The 16,796-nt window shown below is 38.8% G+C and overlaps 1 pseudogene; it reads left to right on the forward strand.

Annotated features, from left to right (window-relative positions):
• Positions 1-230: 230 nt before the first annotated feature.
• LOC145165048 (putative mitochondrial protein AtMg00300 pseudogene) lies at positions 231-860 on the forward strand (annotated as a pseudogene).
• Positions 861-16,796: the final 15,936 nt, after the last annotated feature.

Below are 16,796 nucleotides of genomic sequence, written 5' to 3' on the forward strand. Positions count from 1 at the left end.
ATAACACTACTGCTGTGGTTCAAGAAAGTTATCATGAAGGGGACGATGGTGATGTACTGACTGTGTATACATCAAGTTCTGCTGATGCTTGGGTCTTGGATTCTGGAGCATCCTATCACATGACGTATAATCATGACTGGTTCGACTTCTTCAAAGAGTGGGATGGCACAGTCAAGATGGGTGATCATTAGGTGAGCAGTATCAAAGGTAGTGGCAGGGTGCAGATCAAGATGCATGATGGCATGGTCAGGAAGTTAGATTGCTGGTACGTTCCAGAACTTCGGAAGAATCTAATTTCTCCTGGCACATTAGCTATGAATGGGATGAGGTACGCTGGTGAAGGTGACTGGGTCAAAGTGACCAAAGGCTCTCTAGTTATAATGAAAGGGAAGATGAATCGTGGAGGGATATATATCCTAGAAGGCAGTACGGTTATGGGAACGGTGGCTCTCTCCCAATCCTTGAATGAAGGTGATGACAAGATAGAGTTCTGGCATCGTAGGTTGGGGCACATGAGTGAGAAGGGCATGTCAGTTCTAAGTAAACAAGGACTGATTGGTGGAGAGGCTACTGGAAAGATAAAGTTTTGTGAAGCTTGCATCAATAGAAAGCATCGCAAAGTGAAGTTCGGTACCAGTCAACACACAAGCAAGGAAATCCTGGAGTATGTTCACTCAGATTTCTGGGGCCATGCACTAATGAAGTCTCAAGGAGGATGCTCATACTTTGTGACGTTCATTGATGACTATTCACGGAAGATTTGGTTGTACTTTATGAAGACAAAGGATGAGGTGTTTGGGAAGTTCAAGGAGTGGAAGACCATGGTTGAAAAAGGACTGGAAAACAGGTCAAGACTCTAAGGACAGACAAAGGGTTGGAGTTCTGTAATGCTCCATTTGACAATTTCTGCAAGGCAGAAGGTATATTGAGGCACCACACTATACGACACACACCATATCAAAATGGAATGGCAGAACGTATGAACCAAACACTCATGCAGGATGCAAGATGCATGCGGATATTTGCTAACTTATCCAAGCAATTCTAGGTGGAAGCAGTTAACACTGCATGATATCTGGTGAACAAATCACCATCAACTGCAATAGACTTGAAGACTCCTCAAGAGGTAGGGTCCGAGAAACCCTCTGACTATTCTGGTTTATGTATATTTGGATTCCCCGCATATGCTCATGTGAATGATGGTAAACTTGAGCCAAGGGCAATGAAGTGCATATTTCTAGGATATGCGACAGGAGTAAAAGGTTATCGACTGTGGTGTACAGAATAAGGAAGAACTCCTAAATTTATCATGAGAAGAGATGTGACCTTTGATGATTCTACCATGGGTAACTAGGGAGGAGGTGAAACAAGTCAAACAGGGAACAAAGATCAGGGTGCCAGCCAGAAGGTGGAGTTTACATCTCAAACTCTAGACAGAGTTGTGGTAAGTGACAAAGAGTAAGGCGGAAGTGAACAGCCTGGACAAGATGAAACCCAAGAGAAACACATGGGATCTTCGTCCAGCGGTGCTGATGTTGGGAAAGATGATGGGTTTGAATCTATATAAAAAAGAAGATCGAAGAGGGTTATTCGACAACTTGACAAATTTGTGGGATGTGTGAATTCAGGTGAACTTGACTCCATTGCTTTTTCCTTAGCAACTAGAGAAGACATTGACACCGAGGAGCCTTAATCGTATAAAGGGGATGTGGTGAGTAAAGAAGCAAATGACTGGCTGAAGGCCATGAATGAAGAAATGCAATCGTTAGATAAGAATGAAACATGGGATCTTGTTCCATTACCAAAGGGAGCAAAGCCAGTGGGATGCAAGTGGATCTTTAAGAATAAGGAATGGATACCAGGAGTTGAACCTGCTAGGTTCAAGGAAATGTTGGTGGAAAAAGGCTTCTCTTAGAAAGAAGGAATTGATTATCACGAGGTGTTCTCACCGGTCGTGAAGCACAAGACAATTCGGGGTCTTTTGGCCATGGTGAGTGCATTTGATCTGGAGCTTGAACAACTTGATGTGAAAACTGCATTTCTTCATGGAAATTTAGAAGAGAAGATTGATATGTCCCAGCCAGAAGGGTTCCTTGATGATAAGAAGGACCATGTATGATTGCTGAAGAAATCCCTGTATGGTTTGAAGCAGTCTCCACAACAATGGTACAAGAGATTTGATTCATTCATGATCTCGAATGGCTACACTCGGAACCATTTTGACAATTATGTTTACTCAAAGGAATTTTCACCAGATTCCTACATATATTTGTTGATATATGTTGATGATATGCTCATCGCAGCCAAAGACATGGCTGGAATAAATGACTTGAAAGCGACCCTGAAGAATAAGTTTGAGATGAAGGATTTGGGAGCAGCAAAGAAGATATTGGGGATGGAGATACAAAGGGATAGAAAAGAAGGGAGGTTGTGTATTTCTCAATAGAAGTACATTGAGAAAGTTCTGCAATCCTTCAGCTATGATCAATGCACTCTAGTTGGAACTCCTTTGGCGGCTCACTTTAAACTTGGTCCAAGCACTATACCCACTACTAATGAAGAAAGGAAGTACATGAGCAGGGTTCCATACTCTAGTACTGTTAGAAGTCTCATGTATGTTATGGTTTATACCAGACCTGATTTCTCTAATGCAGTTTGTGTGGTTAGCAGGTTTATGAGTAATCCAAGGAAGACTCATTGGGAAGATCTAATGTGGATCTTGCGATACTTGAAGGGAACGAAGGATGTTTTCCTGATGTATGGAGAAAATATGAAGAGTGACTTGGTGGGATATGCTGACTGTATTTATGGTGGTGACATGTTGAAGCGCAGGTCGCAGATGTGCTACATATTCACTTTATTCGGATGTGCCATCTGCTGGAAGTCAACGTTACAAGATACCGTTGCTTTGTCTACAACTGAATCCGAGTATGTGTCCATGAAGGAAGGAATAAAGGAGGAGATATGGTTGCAAGGGCTAATTCAGAGTCTTCTTCTGAAGGTGGAGAAAATTGTCTTGTATTGTGACAGTCAAAGTGTTTTGAGTCTTGCAAAGAATCTTGTGTATCACGAGAAGAAGAAGCATATTGATGTCACGTTGAATTTCATTCGGGATATTCTGGAAGGAGACAAGTTTTCAATAATGAAGATTTATACAAAGGCCAACCCAATAGATATGTTGACAAAGTTGTTGCCCATGAAGAAGTTCAAGCATTGCTTGTACTTGGTTGATGTTCGCAGGAGGTAGGTCCCTTCGGAGACGAATGGCATGTCAAGGTGGAGTTCAGAGGATGTTTAAGTCAAGGTGGAGTTCAGAGGATGCTCAAGTCAAGGTGGAGTTCAGAGGATGCTCAAGTCAAGGTGGAGATTCAGAGGATGCTCAGGTCAAGGTGGAGTTCAGAGGATGCTCAGGTCAAGGGAGAGGAAGTTCTTGTTCGAGGTGGAGTTCAGAGGATGCTCAAGTCAAGGTGGAGATTGTTAAATGTGACTCGAGCATTTCGATCATGTTCATGAAGCATTTGGAGCACTTGGACCTCAATGGAGCACTTGGGGTTCATGGAGCATGTGACAATGGAACGAATCTTATGAGAGAGGAATGGATCATCAGACAAAGGGACTGATAAAGTGCCAAAGGAACGGATCGTGTACGAGAGGTTTTGGAGCACATGGAAGGAGTTTAGAGCACTTGGAAGAGCTTTGGAGCAGTTGGAAGGGACATGAAGCAACAAGGGGTCCTTGTTGCGCCACATGACGAAAAGATGGGTCAATAGGGATGCTCTTGCGCCATCTTGTTTTCCTGTTGAGCCATACCTGGCCTTGTTAAGCGATACATGTGCATGTTGCTCGTGATGATGTTGTTGCTCCAAGATAGATGTTATGTGCCATACTTGATGCACTTGCGCCATTTAGATCCCTGTTGCACCAATTAGGGTTGTTGTTGCGGCATGAAGAAGCTATTGCATCATCATGGACCATCTTGGTACATGATGTACCATATTGATTCCTTTGTTGTGTCATGTTGATCCAAGTATGCCTAGAAGATGATAATGCTCAAGAATGTTCCAAAAGATGTTGCATGGCGGATTTTGATTGGTTGACACCCTTCATGGGCCTGTGGGAGAATGGGCTTGGCCCATTAGTGCTATAGGTCTGATCCCTCAAGTATACTAGGGATGCATGCTAGGTCATTTTGTATCTTGAATTCTAGAGTGATAGGCGAATCTCTGTTTAATTGTACTTGTAACCTCTGTGTTGAGAGCTCTGAAATAAAGAATACTCCCTCCTCCCCATGGACGTAGGTCTCGTTGACCGAACCACGTAAATATTGTGTCTTGTGTGCTTTTGGTTTTGCTAGTTATCCGCTTTACTTCCTAACAAAGGGTTTGAAAACCCTTTGCAATTTTCGAAAAAATTAGGGTTACAAACCCTAATTGCGAAAATTACATGGCTTAGGGTTTAATTGCCATAAACCCTAATTTTGTCAAGTTCAATCAATTGTACCAAATCTAATTGAAAACAAAAACCATATGCTCTGATACCACTGATGGGTTTTATACATAGCAAATAATCCTATGTGTGCATGCAACCCTAATTGAAGGATTTATGTTTTCACTATTAGACATACAAGCATTGAACACAAAAATTAGAAACGCTAATATGCTTCTTGTGTTTTTGAAATCAACATAAGTTGGATTTGAAACATACCTTTATTGTTATTTAGTAATAACAATGATTTCCTTTGAAGATCTTGACTTTGAGAACAAGTACCACAAGTGTAGTACCTCTAATGGCTCACAAACATACCAAGGCAAGAGGATGATTATGAGAGTGAGGGGAGAGGAGGAACTTGCTCACAATTTTGGCTCTTCTAGGGTTTCATAGGAGTGGCCGAAACTTGATGGGGGTGATGTTCCTTATATAGTTAGGTTGCTTAGCCCCAAAGCTAGGGTTTCTAGGTGGAAACCCTAATCTCAGCTTAGGCCCCAAGCAGCCCATGGATCCACCTCCTTAAGTCCTTGGACGAAATTATAAGGCCTCCCTTAGAAATTACGGCCAACCCCAGTTAGGGTGATCCAAGAGCCCAAACCACAACTATTATTTAATTGCAAAACAGCCCCTCTATTTTCAATTAATTCCTTTAATCCGAAAATTAATTCCAAATTAATTTATGATTAAATTTAACCTCTTCCTCAATTAATCATTTTATATATGAATTTTTTATTCCAAATAATAAATTTGACCTCTTCCTCAGTTAATCATCATGTGTAGTTGCGAGTGTGAAGGCAACCTAAAAGGACTATGCTACTATCAATTCAAGTATATACAAATTATAGTTATGGGCTTGTAAACCTAATCCAACAATAGGAACCTTTACCGAGGAGCAGTTATCCATTGAATATTTCTTTAACAACTCTGCAATATATTTTTGTTGATGAATGAAGATTCCTAGAGGGACTTGCTTGATTTGAAGACAAAGAAAGAAGTTAATCTGTCTGTTCATGGTCATTTGAAATTTACTAGTCATGAGCTTGGCGAAGTCGTCTACCATAACTTGATCAGTTGAACTGAAAATAATGTCATCCACGTAGATTTTTACAATAATTAAATGCTTTTCACTTGAACTTCGAAAGAGGGTAGGATCAATGACCCCACGCTTGTATCCAGATTTGATAAGAAACTTTGAACGAGTTTCATACCAAGCTCTTGGTGCCTACTTCAAGCCATACACAACTTGCTCCAATTTGTAGCAGTGATGAGGAAGATCGAGATTCTCAAAATCTGGAGGTTGCTATAAGTATACCTCTTCTTTCAGTTCTCCATTGAGGAAGGCACTTTTTACATCCATTTGATGTACTTTGACATTTTTATGTGCCACATAAACCAGGAAGATGTGTATGGCCTCTAGCCTTGCAACTGAAGGATATGTTTCGTCATAGTCTATTCCTTCCAAATGGCTATAACTCTTTTCTACAAGTCGAGATTTGTTTCTAATAACTACACCTGAGTCATCCAATTTCTTGCAAAATACCCAGCGAGTTCCAACTACGGTATGCCCTTTTGGTTTAGGGACTAGATTCCAAACCATGTTTCTTTCAAATTCAGCAAGCTCTTCTTGCATTGCAACAATCCATACGTGGTCCAAAAGAGCATATGTGATGGTTCTGGGTTTCGTAGAGGACATGAAAGCTGCAAAATGACAATATTTATTTAAATCATCAGAAGAGCGAGTGCGTATACATGCAGAAGGACTCCCTATTATCTGATCGGGGGGGGGGGGGGGGGGGTGATTTGTTGTCCAATTGTGTAGATGTGAATGATGATCTGCATTTGCATTTGATTCAATGTCTTCAACTTCGGGAGGAGTTTCTATTTGACTTTTTGTACTTGTTCCTCTTTAGTCTGAGAACATCCTGCGGATTGATCTTCAATGATTTGCTCTGTTGAAGGTCAAGGTTGTTTGGTTTTGAGCATTCTAACATACAATTGTCATATACCACTCAAGAATCTAGTTAGGATAACATACCTTATGGTGGTGATTGAAGTCTTGATGTGTCTAGCCTTAAGAGCTTAGCCCCAATAGTGTGGAAGCCTCAAATGGAATCACAACACATCATGGACAAAGGAGGAACTTTGAGAGAGAATCTCCATGCACCCAAAACCACCATGAACTCCAAGAATACACTTGTCATGATTTTGGGTAATGAAGTATACATTTATATGTGGGATTTCTAGGGTCATAGATATAACGCAAATCCATACCCATGGGTCTTATGATCCATGGTTCATGTGGCCCAACTCTTTATGTATCCATACATAAACTTGGTCCAACATGGATCATAAGCCCAATACATGTAAACATAACTAATTAACATAATTCGTCCCCATAGATTTAATTAGTCTCTTTTTTATCACTAAATCAATTCTAAATTAATTCTTGATCAATACTAATTAAAACCATATGATTTCATATTAATATATTAGTACTTATAAGATATTAATAAATCATATATAACCTTCTCTCAAGAATCCATCCTAACAAATTGTCCTGATGATATGCAACCCAAATGGACCATGCTACTCTCGGGTCAAGTACATACCAATAATAGTTATGGGCTCAGACATCTAATCCAATAGTATCCCACTTGGATAAGTCTAAAACTATTATTGTGAGTACGACTTCATAACCCGACTAGTAATCGTAGCTCTTAAAGCCGATGTCGAACTCTGAACAAATCAATGACACATCGATTAGATAAGTGATCATATATTCCTCCATTCTAGATATCATATGGACTGAGACATGGATTATAATCATTCTCTCCATCCATTTGTTGTTCCCGCAATTTAAATTTATGACAACTAACTAATTGAACAAATCAAATCAGTCCATGCTTGGCCAAGCACTTAGGGGTGTCATCACTAAACCATCGAGGGGCCCACAAATATCGCTTTTATCCTTATGAGGTAAAAGAAATGGATAAACTTCGACTCATATGCTTGTACTAACTACTTGTTGAATCATACACAAAGGCACGTTTTATAACATCAAGTTACTGATGCGTTTTCATACAATCAATGTATAATCAACTCAGAGTCAACAACTCATATCTCTAGGTTTGGAGAATATAAGATATTATCGTCTCATGATTCACTCGTGATAAAATCCATGAAGTGATTCAAATGAGCGTGGGTTTAATTCAATACTCGAATCTTATTCCAGAAGCACTCATGAACACTGCAGCTAAGTCTAGCCACCTAGACAAACTACAGACCCATTCATGACAGTCTTGCTTCATACCTACTTCCAACGTATGACCGATTGTGGATGTTTGAATAACCTAGTTATTCGGGAAGTCAAAACATGCAAAGTGAAACACAAGAATAATACTAATCCTATATGGCCCCAACACTTTGAGTGTAAATAAAAACACCTTTTATCTAAGCACTATATTGATTACTCATTATTTATTGTATAATGTTTCGACGTATCAACTAAATACTTGAATTAAAAACAACAGTCATTCCATGCTCCAAGCATGCATACTATGTTTGTCTAAACAATAGCTATGCCATATTCCAAGTATGCACACTTTTTTTGTCTATGATCCTTACTTTGTGAAACAAATAGATTGATAATATTTCAATGATGCTCATTTCACAATCCCAATCCTTATTGTAAATGTAAGAATACCAAACTCTTGCCATTTACTGTAATCTGTTAGATTCTAAACTTATATGCAATGATCCTCTTGTAATGACTATGCCGAAGTCACAAAGACTTGGCAACAAACATTACAGAGTATTCCAATGGAGAGCAATTCCATGGAAACGAAGTCTCAAATTCAAAGTATATTCCTTTGAACATCCTTCTTTGCATTAAGTTTTCTAATCTTACACAGATTCAAAGAATAACTTCCACCTATGGAAACAATTCCATATTACCATTTTGATTATCACTTCTGAACAAGAGTTGCCTCCTTTTCAGCATATGTCAATATGGTCCTTTCCAAAGTTTACACTATACTTCCAATTGTCCATTAGCAACCAATCTTTGGTAAACCTCATATTTTCCTCGACAATTGCTTAATCATTTTAGTCATACCCAGTTCTATTCCTTTTTCCCTCTCAATGCTCTAGGCATTTGGAAAATTTAGAATGGATGAATATTATAGCACATGTAATCGATCCTATATCTGACGCATAAGGGACACGATTCATGATGTCTCACATAAGGACATGATACTTGACTAGTCTTTTGCTACAATATTTTTTATTTGTCATGTTCTTACAATTCGAATTATGAAGAGGTATGTCGTAATCATAATTGAATTTTGAGAATGAAACATATATAGAATTTCCTTATGTTGAACCATTCCAACACAACATTCATATATATCCTTGACTAAAGTTGATTAAAATCTCAATCTAAACTTGTAGAATTGGAATGAAGTATAAAATCCTCTCCCTTAATTATAGCAAAACAACTTTTCAAAGCGAGTTGAAACTTTGTTTTCTATAATTAACATTGCTAACTTGCAACACTTAACATAATAATCATGCTCCCACTAGCATAATGATTATTATAACACTTATGCTCCCACTAGCTTTGACATGTACCCAGAAATCAATACTTTATTGACTTTCTTACTAAAGTTCAGATTTCTAATACGAGATTGCTTTGATAAGAGTTTATCAAAATCATACACCTTTCCTTAGATAGCTCACATGTGTGGCTAAACAATTATGAAGAGGGATGTCGTAAACATAATGTTCAGACCTTTTTCCATTCTCACAAGTCCATGTTAGTGTGCCGGTTAACCACACACACTCCACTAAAGAATTTGAGAATGCAACAATCACAATTACTATCTACTTAAAATCTACTTAGTGAAAGCGTTTCCTCACCATCATTTTCATGAATCGGAGAGAAACCTTATGACACTTAGTTTTTTTTTATGGTGTAAGTGTTCCTATCCATGTGAATTTGTCATAACCTTAATCACAAGACAAGGTTAGTGGCAAATCCAAATTTATATGGACTGAACTTGTTCAATCTTAATCTCTTGCCTCCTGGTAGCACAAGGGCCTACCATTGCTTCCAAGTTGTTATGCAAACTATTGAGAACTCTGAGAATTCACCTGCATAGTCAACTTAAACTGGAATGGACCAGAAACAAGAATGTGTCAACATGCTAGGTTACAAACCTCAGTCGTGGGCTAGTGATTAACAATACTCTTGATTAGTTCTTGAAACCATCTCAAGATCTTTTAAGACTCCCACTGTCCTCTTGACATATAGGATTCTCTTGTCAAGAACCATTCTTTGACAAAACAAATATTCAAGAGTTAGTGCGGATTCTTATCAAGATAGATACTTCACACAATTGGTCTTAGTTGGTCTTTGTTTTATCCAAAACATCACTACTTACCAATTTCAAATGTACAAGAGTAAGAAAACATTTTACTCTACATTTGACAAGTGTTTTAACCTTTCTTAAGATTATGTCACTCAAGGCTCAGTCTTGGAGTATGACTCTAAGACTTGATTTTGGGACGAAGTATGATTTATCTTTTGATTTAACCTTTTCAACAATTCACGATTCCTCTCCTTAGCCAAACAAATGCACTAAGGTGTCCTTAGAGGATCAATTGTGAGATGGTTTTGTAATCACTAAGATAATCATAAAACAAGTACTCTCCCATCTCTTCAGATTGAAGAAACTTTCATCTTTCTGCCTAATTTGATTCTTTTTATTCATTTTGTCTATCATTGAAACTTTTCCAATGATCCAGAATTATACTTAAACTTGCAAGCATAACCATATTTACTAAACTTTAGTAAATAATAACGAATAATCTTATCAATCTTTGTGGTGGACCTGACCAGCGCACAACCTAGTGTACCCGATCCCTTAGTCCTTTACTTGACTTACATATACATGTAAACAAGGACTTAGTCTTAATTTCCCAAAGATGAAAATTCTCATTCATCACACAACACAACTTGCATGATTCCAAGTTTCTATCCAACTGAACCTTGGGTGATGAAAATCTTTCCTTATTTGGTAAATTTAGACACTACCACAAACGAAAGAATCAAATCCATTTTCCAATATTGCTATTAATGAAATCATATAAACAAAAATTGTTCACTAATGCCATTGTAAGGATACTTAAAATAAATAAAATCAAAACTTTTCTTTTATTTTAAAACTTGCGGAAAAACTTACCTTACAATGCAAACACATATGAAAACATGTTGTTATCTATTCCTAAGCAATATATATCATAACACTTAAGCAGTTGCTAAAAGTTCTGATCATCGAACTATGCGATCAAAATCCATCCTTTCGCGATCAGAATCAACATACTCTTCTTTTAAGCTTCCTTTAATTCTCTAAAACATCAAAATGAAATTACATTACATCATGTATTAATAATCTCCAAAAGAGACTTAATAGAGTTAGATAATGGAGTTTACCCGAAGTAGAGTCAACCTTTTTGACTTTACCATCCTTATGAGTTTTTAGGTAAATTGGGTAGCTTCGCAACCAATGCCCCTTCTCTTTGGCAAAAGAAACATATGGACTCTTTGGGAATGGTATACTTGATTGTCTCAGACTCAGCCTTTCTCTTTACCATTGGTCAAATGACTTGACCATGGCCGATCCCTTTCCATTGGGAAGAGAAAGCTTTTCTGGATTTCCAATGTCGCCATTGTCAATGTCCAAATACGTTTGGAAAGTAGATCTTCCAATCAAATTTGCTTTACCATTGCCCCAAAACATTGTTGATTTAGCATCATCAAGCAAATAGGTAAGATCATTAAGGGTCATGTCATGGTCTGTTACATAGTAGTCCTAAAAGAACTCACTATTTGACTTGGGAAGTGATCGATGAACCTAGTCAACATTCAACATCCTTGAGACTTTGACACCCAACTCTCCCGGCTTGTCAATATGTGACTTAATCTCCAAGATGTAATCACATATAGACTTTGCTTGCCAATTATGGATTGAGTGACCTTGAACTTGTGGGTCAGGGAGAATTATTAGAGGAGGTGGAGGAAGTGAAGCACTATCCAAAAGGATGAGGAAGACCATAGTTGTCTGAACTTAGACATCTATGAGGGAGAAGTTCAAGTTTCAGTTGATTTAAGTCCTTAACATAACACCCAATATGAAATATTAAGGCTAGAACCCAACAAACTATTTTGTAACTTGGAAGAGGGATGCCGTAATGCAAACTACAAAATATTTGAAGGTAGGTAAATGACGATTTACCAATTTCCACCATGAAAAACAAAAAAAATTATAAAGTTTTAATTGGATTGAAACTCCTAGATCTTTTGATATTCATTGAACTTTCAATGGCATGTTTAAATCTCGATTGTGCCCTCTCAAGTTTGTGACTGGGATGACGTCGATCACAAACAAGGTGTGAATAACCATGCAAATTGACTTAGTATCCTTAATTTTATCACCCAATCGATGTGCCGGTTAACCACACGCGCTCCACCGATCTATGATGAAACTTAAGTCACCCTTCGCCACACATTGTCAGTCCCATGTTAGTGTGCCGGTTAACCACATGCGCTCCACTAACGACTTAACAAGGGTGCAAAGTGTAATTTCATGGGTTAGCACCATTTCCCGTTTTCCTAAGTAACTAAGATTGGGAATTTATATGTGTTTAGCTACTTAGTATTTATCATTATACATTTAATGAAAGTAGAATTAGAGTCCTATCCTACCCGTTCGGCTAACGACCCTCCACCAATCAAGGAAGCGGTAGGTGAGAGTGGACACCCATTAAACGACCATTTTATAGGCAATAACCTTATACCCCCCTTAGAGACCGGCTTCGTGAATGAGGCCTACTAACGGTAAGATTGACTTTATCTTATACATATATATAACCATTAACTTTTAATATTATAATAGTATAAGGTTGAATTTTAAACTTTTAAAATTTTAAGGTTTAATTTGGAATTAAAGTATACATGGGGAGGTAACTTTGCAAATTCCAAAAATTGAGGGCAAGTTTTGAAACTTTTCAAAACTCTTAGATTTTCATAACTTATGAGTTTAATTAAGGTTTTCAAAATCTTTAATGAAGAGACTCTTGAACATCCATAACTTGAGGACAAGTTATGGAGTTCATAAAACTATTTGTGACAAGAAGACTCTTCATTTTGTAACCTATGGCAATTTTATGAGTTTTAATACTCATAAATGTGACTTTTCATATAATCTTGGGGACAAGTTACAAAAACACATTTTATGAACTACTTTTAGATCAATTTAGATTGAAAACAACTAACACATAAATTTTTTCCATTAATCTAAATTAACTCATAAACCAAGGTAACACAAAACTTTTGGTGTTCCATAACTTGAGGACAAGTTATGGAGTCCATTCAATGTCATTGAGATCAAAAATTACACTAACAAACAATTTGCACATAATTCCTATGATCTACCAAAACTCATAAGCATGAACAATCCATATCAACAATTTTCAAGAATCATATAAACATATATAAAACTTGAAACTTTGATAATAACTTTAAAATTGGTTTGCCATAATCATTACCACATTTAAAAAACAGGTTTTATAAGTCCAAAACAGTTAAAGGTAATGATTCTAAACAAATTCCAGCACCAAAACTACAAAATCTGCACTCAGGAGCACCAACTCGTTGAGTGCATGAATTGACTCGGCGAGTTGGTTGAAGATACACATGAACTTGTCGAGTTCCTTCATAGACTCGGCGAGTCCACTGTCCAGTGAGCAGTTTTTCGACATTTTCAGCAAACAGCATCAAGTATAATTGAAAACAAGCCTAGGCTCTGATACCTGTAACACCATGAATCAGAAAGACCAAGAAAAGAAAGGAAAAGCTCTAAGTCAAGGAGTCAACTCGTCGAGTCCAGGGAAGAACTCGACGAGTCGGAGCGGGATCCGGGTCATAGAGTAAGTGACCGACTCGGCGAGTCGGCAAGTGGACTCGGCGAGTCTGGTCTGGGCGAGAAAAACCCTAATCTTAGGGTTTGCACCCTATATAAAGAACATCATATCCCTCCCTCAGCCTCTTTACCACCCTTTTGAGATCCAGAAACCCTAAATCGTGAGTGAGAGTCCTCGGGAGCAATTTGGAGCTTAGATAAGTGGTTTTTGTGAAGAGATCTTGAAGATCAAGAAGCTTGGATCAAGGGGATTTACAAAGATTTGGATTATTCTTCAGTGTGAGGTCATCTTGGAGGTAATAAGCTGTTACCTTCACCCTTTTTGCATCTAGATCTATTCTTAAATGAGATTGAGATCTATTTCAGGTTTGGGGCTTAGATCTGAGGTTACTACTTCAGATCTAGGGTTGTGATGGTCCAGAATGTCTTAAAGCAGCAGTCAATGAATTGTTGGTGAAGCCCCTTTGTCTTAAACCCAAGCCCTAGAGTGTTTTGGGCCTTTAGATCCTTGGTTTCATGTAAAGTTTGCAACTTTACGTGGGGATTAGACTTTAGAAGAGTGGATCTATGGGTTGGAGCCCCTGCATGGCTTGAAAAGCCACTGTATGGATTAAGGACTGAAGAGACTCGGCGAGTTGTATGATGATGGGCAGGGACTCGACGAGTTGGAAGAACAACTCGGCGAGTCTACTGAAGATTGTCGTGGACTCGGCGAGTCTGTTCTTGGACTCGACAAGTCAGGTCGCAGACCCCCCAACCTCTTCTGGTTAAGGCACAGATTAGTGAGTTGAGTGGTGACTCAGTGAGTTGGACAGGATGGTACTCAGAGATCGTTGAACTCGACGAGTCTTGGGGTGACTCGGCGAGTTGAGTCGTATTATGAGAGTTTCTGAGGTTAAGAACTCGGCGAGTCTATGGATTGACTCGGCGAGTAGAGTCAATCAGGAAGGTTGACTTTGGCCAGGACTTTGACTTTGACCGATTGACTTCAAGGGTATTATGGTAATTTGGATATTTATGTCAATGGTTCATTGATGGCTTTAGGTGTTGGAGTTTGGAGTAGTAATTCGGGATTTTGCTTTCGTGGTTCAGCTTCAGCAGTAGGAGGTGAGTTTCCCTTGTGTGGATGGGTCTACGGCCACAATGTCGGCCCATGTAGTAATGAGTAGGAAGACCCGGGGGTTAGCCCTAGGCACTATATGCCAGTATGATATTCAGGACCAAGGTCCAGTGATAGTGGGCGGGTGCCCAAGGAATGTGTTGAATCTTAAAAGTGACCCTCTTGAACTTATCTACCGCAGCCACTTCAGCACCCATAGTCAGTCTCTTTATCAGCATCAGCAACCGGAGTCAGCTACCGCAGTCAACTTAGCTAGATTACTTTCCTTGTCTTTTTTGTAATACACTCTATTGTCCAGTATGCCTTGCACGGCTGCTTATAGAGATGTAATCTATTGCATTTCCGAGTCTCTATAAATTGAGACTTATTCTCCTGTATTGAACATACTCTATCACCGATAACTGATGCATTATATCTGAATACACATTCTGAAGTTATCTCTCTATCTTTCTTCACTCATCTCTTCTTACTTAAATCTTATCATAATTTTGCTGATCATAATCCCTCTTCGGAGCAAGTCTTTAAGACTTAATCACTAAGCTTGATCTTCCTTATTAACTTGGAGTGAATGCATTCCTTGTTATGAATCAGCTTAAGTGTCTTCTTGATATAACAATTGCTGTCATTTCTATTCCTTTACATTTCCGCAACTAACTCTCTAACTATCTAACTATATTATTGTTGAGCTTTTAGATCCTTTGAGATTAACTATTCCGCATTATACTTGTTCTAACTTTTGTTCAAGTGTGTCTCCAAGTTTTTCTCTCAACAATTGGTATCAGAGCCAAAGTGGTTGCTTTTTGAAAACGGAACTCTGATTTTTCAAAGAACCTTCTATACCACTAAAGCTCATTTCTTCAAACAAAAAAACAATTTCAAATGGCACAATCATTATCTCTGAATGTTTCCAACAGTGTTGGTGGTTCTAACCGAGCCCCAATACTAGTCGCAAATGAATATCATCACTGGTCACAAAGAATGGAAAGGTACTTGAGGAGACCGGGTAGAGATGTATGGCGATCCGTAGAAGAAGGACCACATGTTCCAGTCCTTACACCAGTCCAAACTGACGGCGCTGCAACCAGGCTAGGAGGAGGTCAACCAGCCATGAGCCGTCCCACCAAGGATGATCTCGATAAAATGGAAAATGATGTTGTTGCCTTTTATGAAATTTCCTGCGGAGTTGCTCCTGACAACTTCGATATTACCAATCTTCAGTTTCTTAATGGTTTGGGCAGACATTGGACTACGGCCAAGATGATAGTCCAAGGTGATAGAAAGATTCACTCCTTGTCACTTTACAAGCTCTATGGAGAACTGCAAGCTCAAGAATCCACCGTACTCAAAGTTTGTGCTGACTTCGGAGGACCACTTGCTCTCATAGCACAAGCTCCACCGCAGTCACCTTACTCTTCCTCGTATGACACTCCATTGCAGTCATACGAAGCGGATTCTGAATATGATGATGAAGAAGATTTTCAGAAGGCTATTGCTCTGGTTAGCCAACAGTTCAACCGTCTACCACCTCCTTCCTTCAGCAAGAATCAACAGTTCAACAAACCTCCATTCAACCGTAACTTCGGTTCTCAGAACAACCACCCTCGATATCCCAAAAGTTCTCATCCTCCACCACAATCTCAGAATAATCAACCAAAGGAGGTACCGCAGTCTCCTCAAATCACTGACTCCGGTACTCCTTCAGAAGACAAGACTGATGTTGTAATTTGTCACAAATGCAACAAAGAGAATCACTTTGCACGAGATTGTAAGGCCAATGTAGTGAAAGACAGAGCATTCTACCTTTGAATGGCTCAAGAGTTGGAAGACAAAGAAAAAGCTGAAAAGGCAAGGGCATACATGGCCCATGTCAAAAGAGATCATCAAGTCTGGTCATCCGGAGATGAAGATGAGGCCATCAGCAGTGTCAAAGGAAAAGGGAAAATCTGCATGCTGGCCACTGCGGATGATGATGGGTCTACAATGTTGAACAAGAACTACTGCTACATGGCAAAGGATGGAACACTAAGCATCGTCGAACAGGTAAAACTCATGATCCAAACTCTAAACTATAGCATACATGACTGTCAGCCTTACATAGATGATCTTAATGACACTTGTGCTGCCGTCCTTACAGACTATAATAAAGCCTTAGATGAGAAGAACATTGCGTCCCAAGAGATGTTCCACGTGAGAGGACGACTGGATAA

Source organism: Lactuca virosa, chromosome 3, assembly GCF_052849685.1.
Source record: "Lactuca virosa cultivar CGN04683 chromosome 3, Lactuca_virosa_CGN04683_v6, whole genome shotgun sequence".
Lineage (NCBI taxonomy): Eukaryota > Viridiplantae > Streptophyta > Magnoliopsida > Asterales > Asteraceae > Lactuca > Lactuca virosa.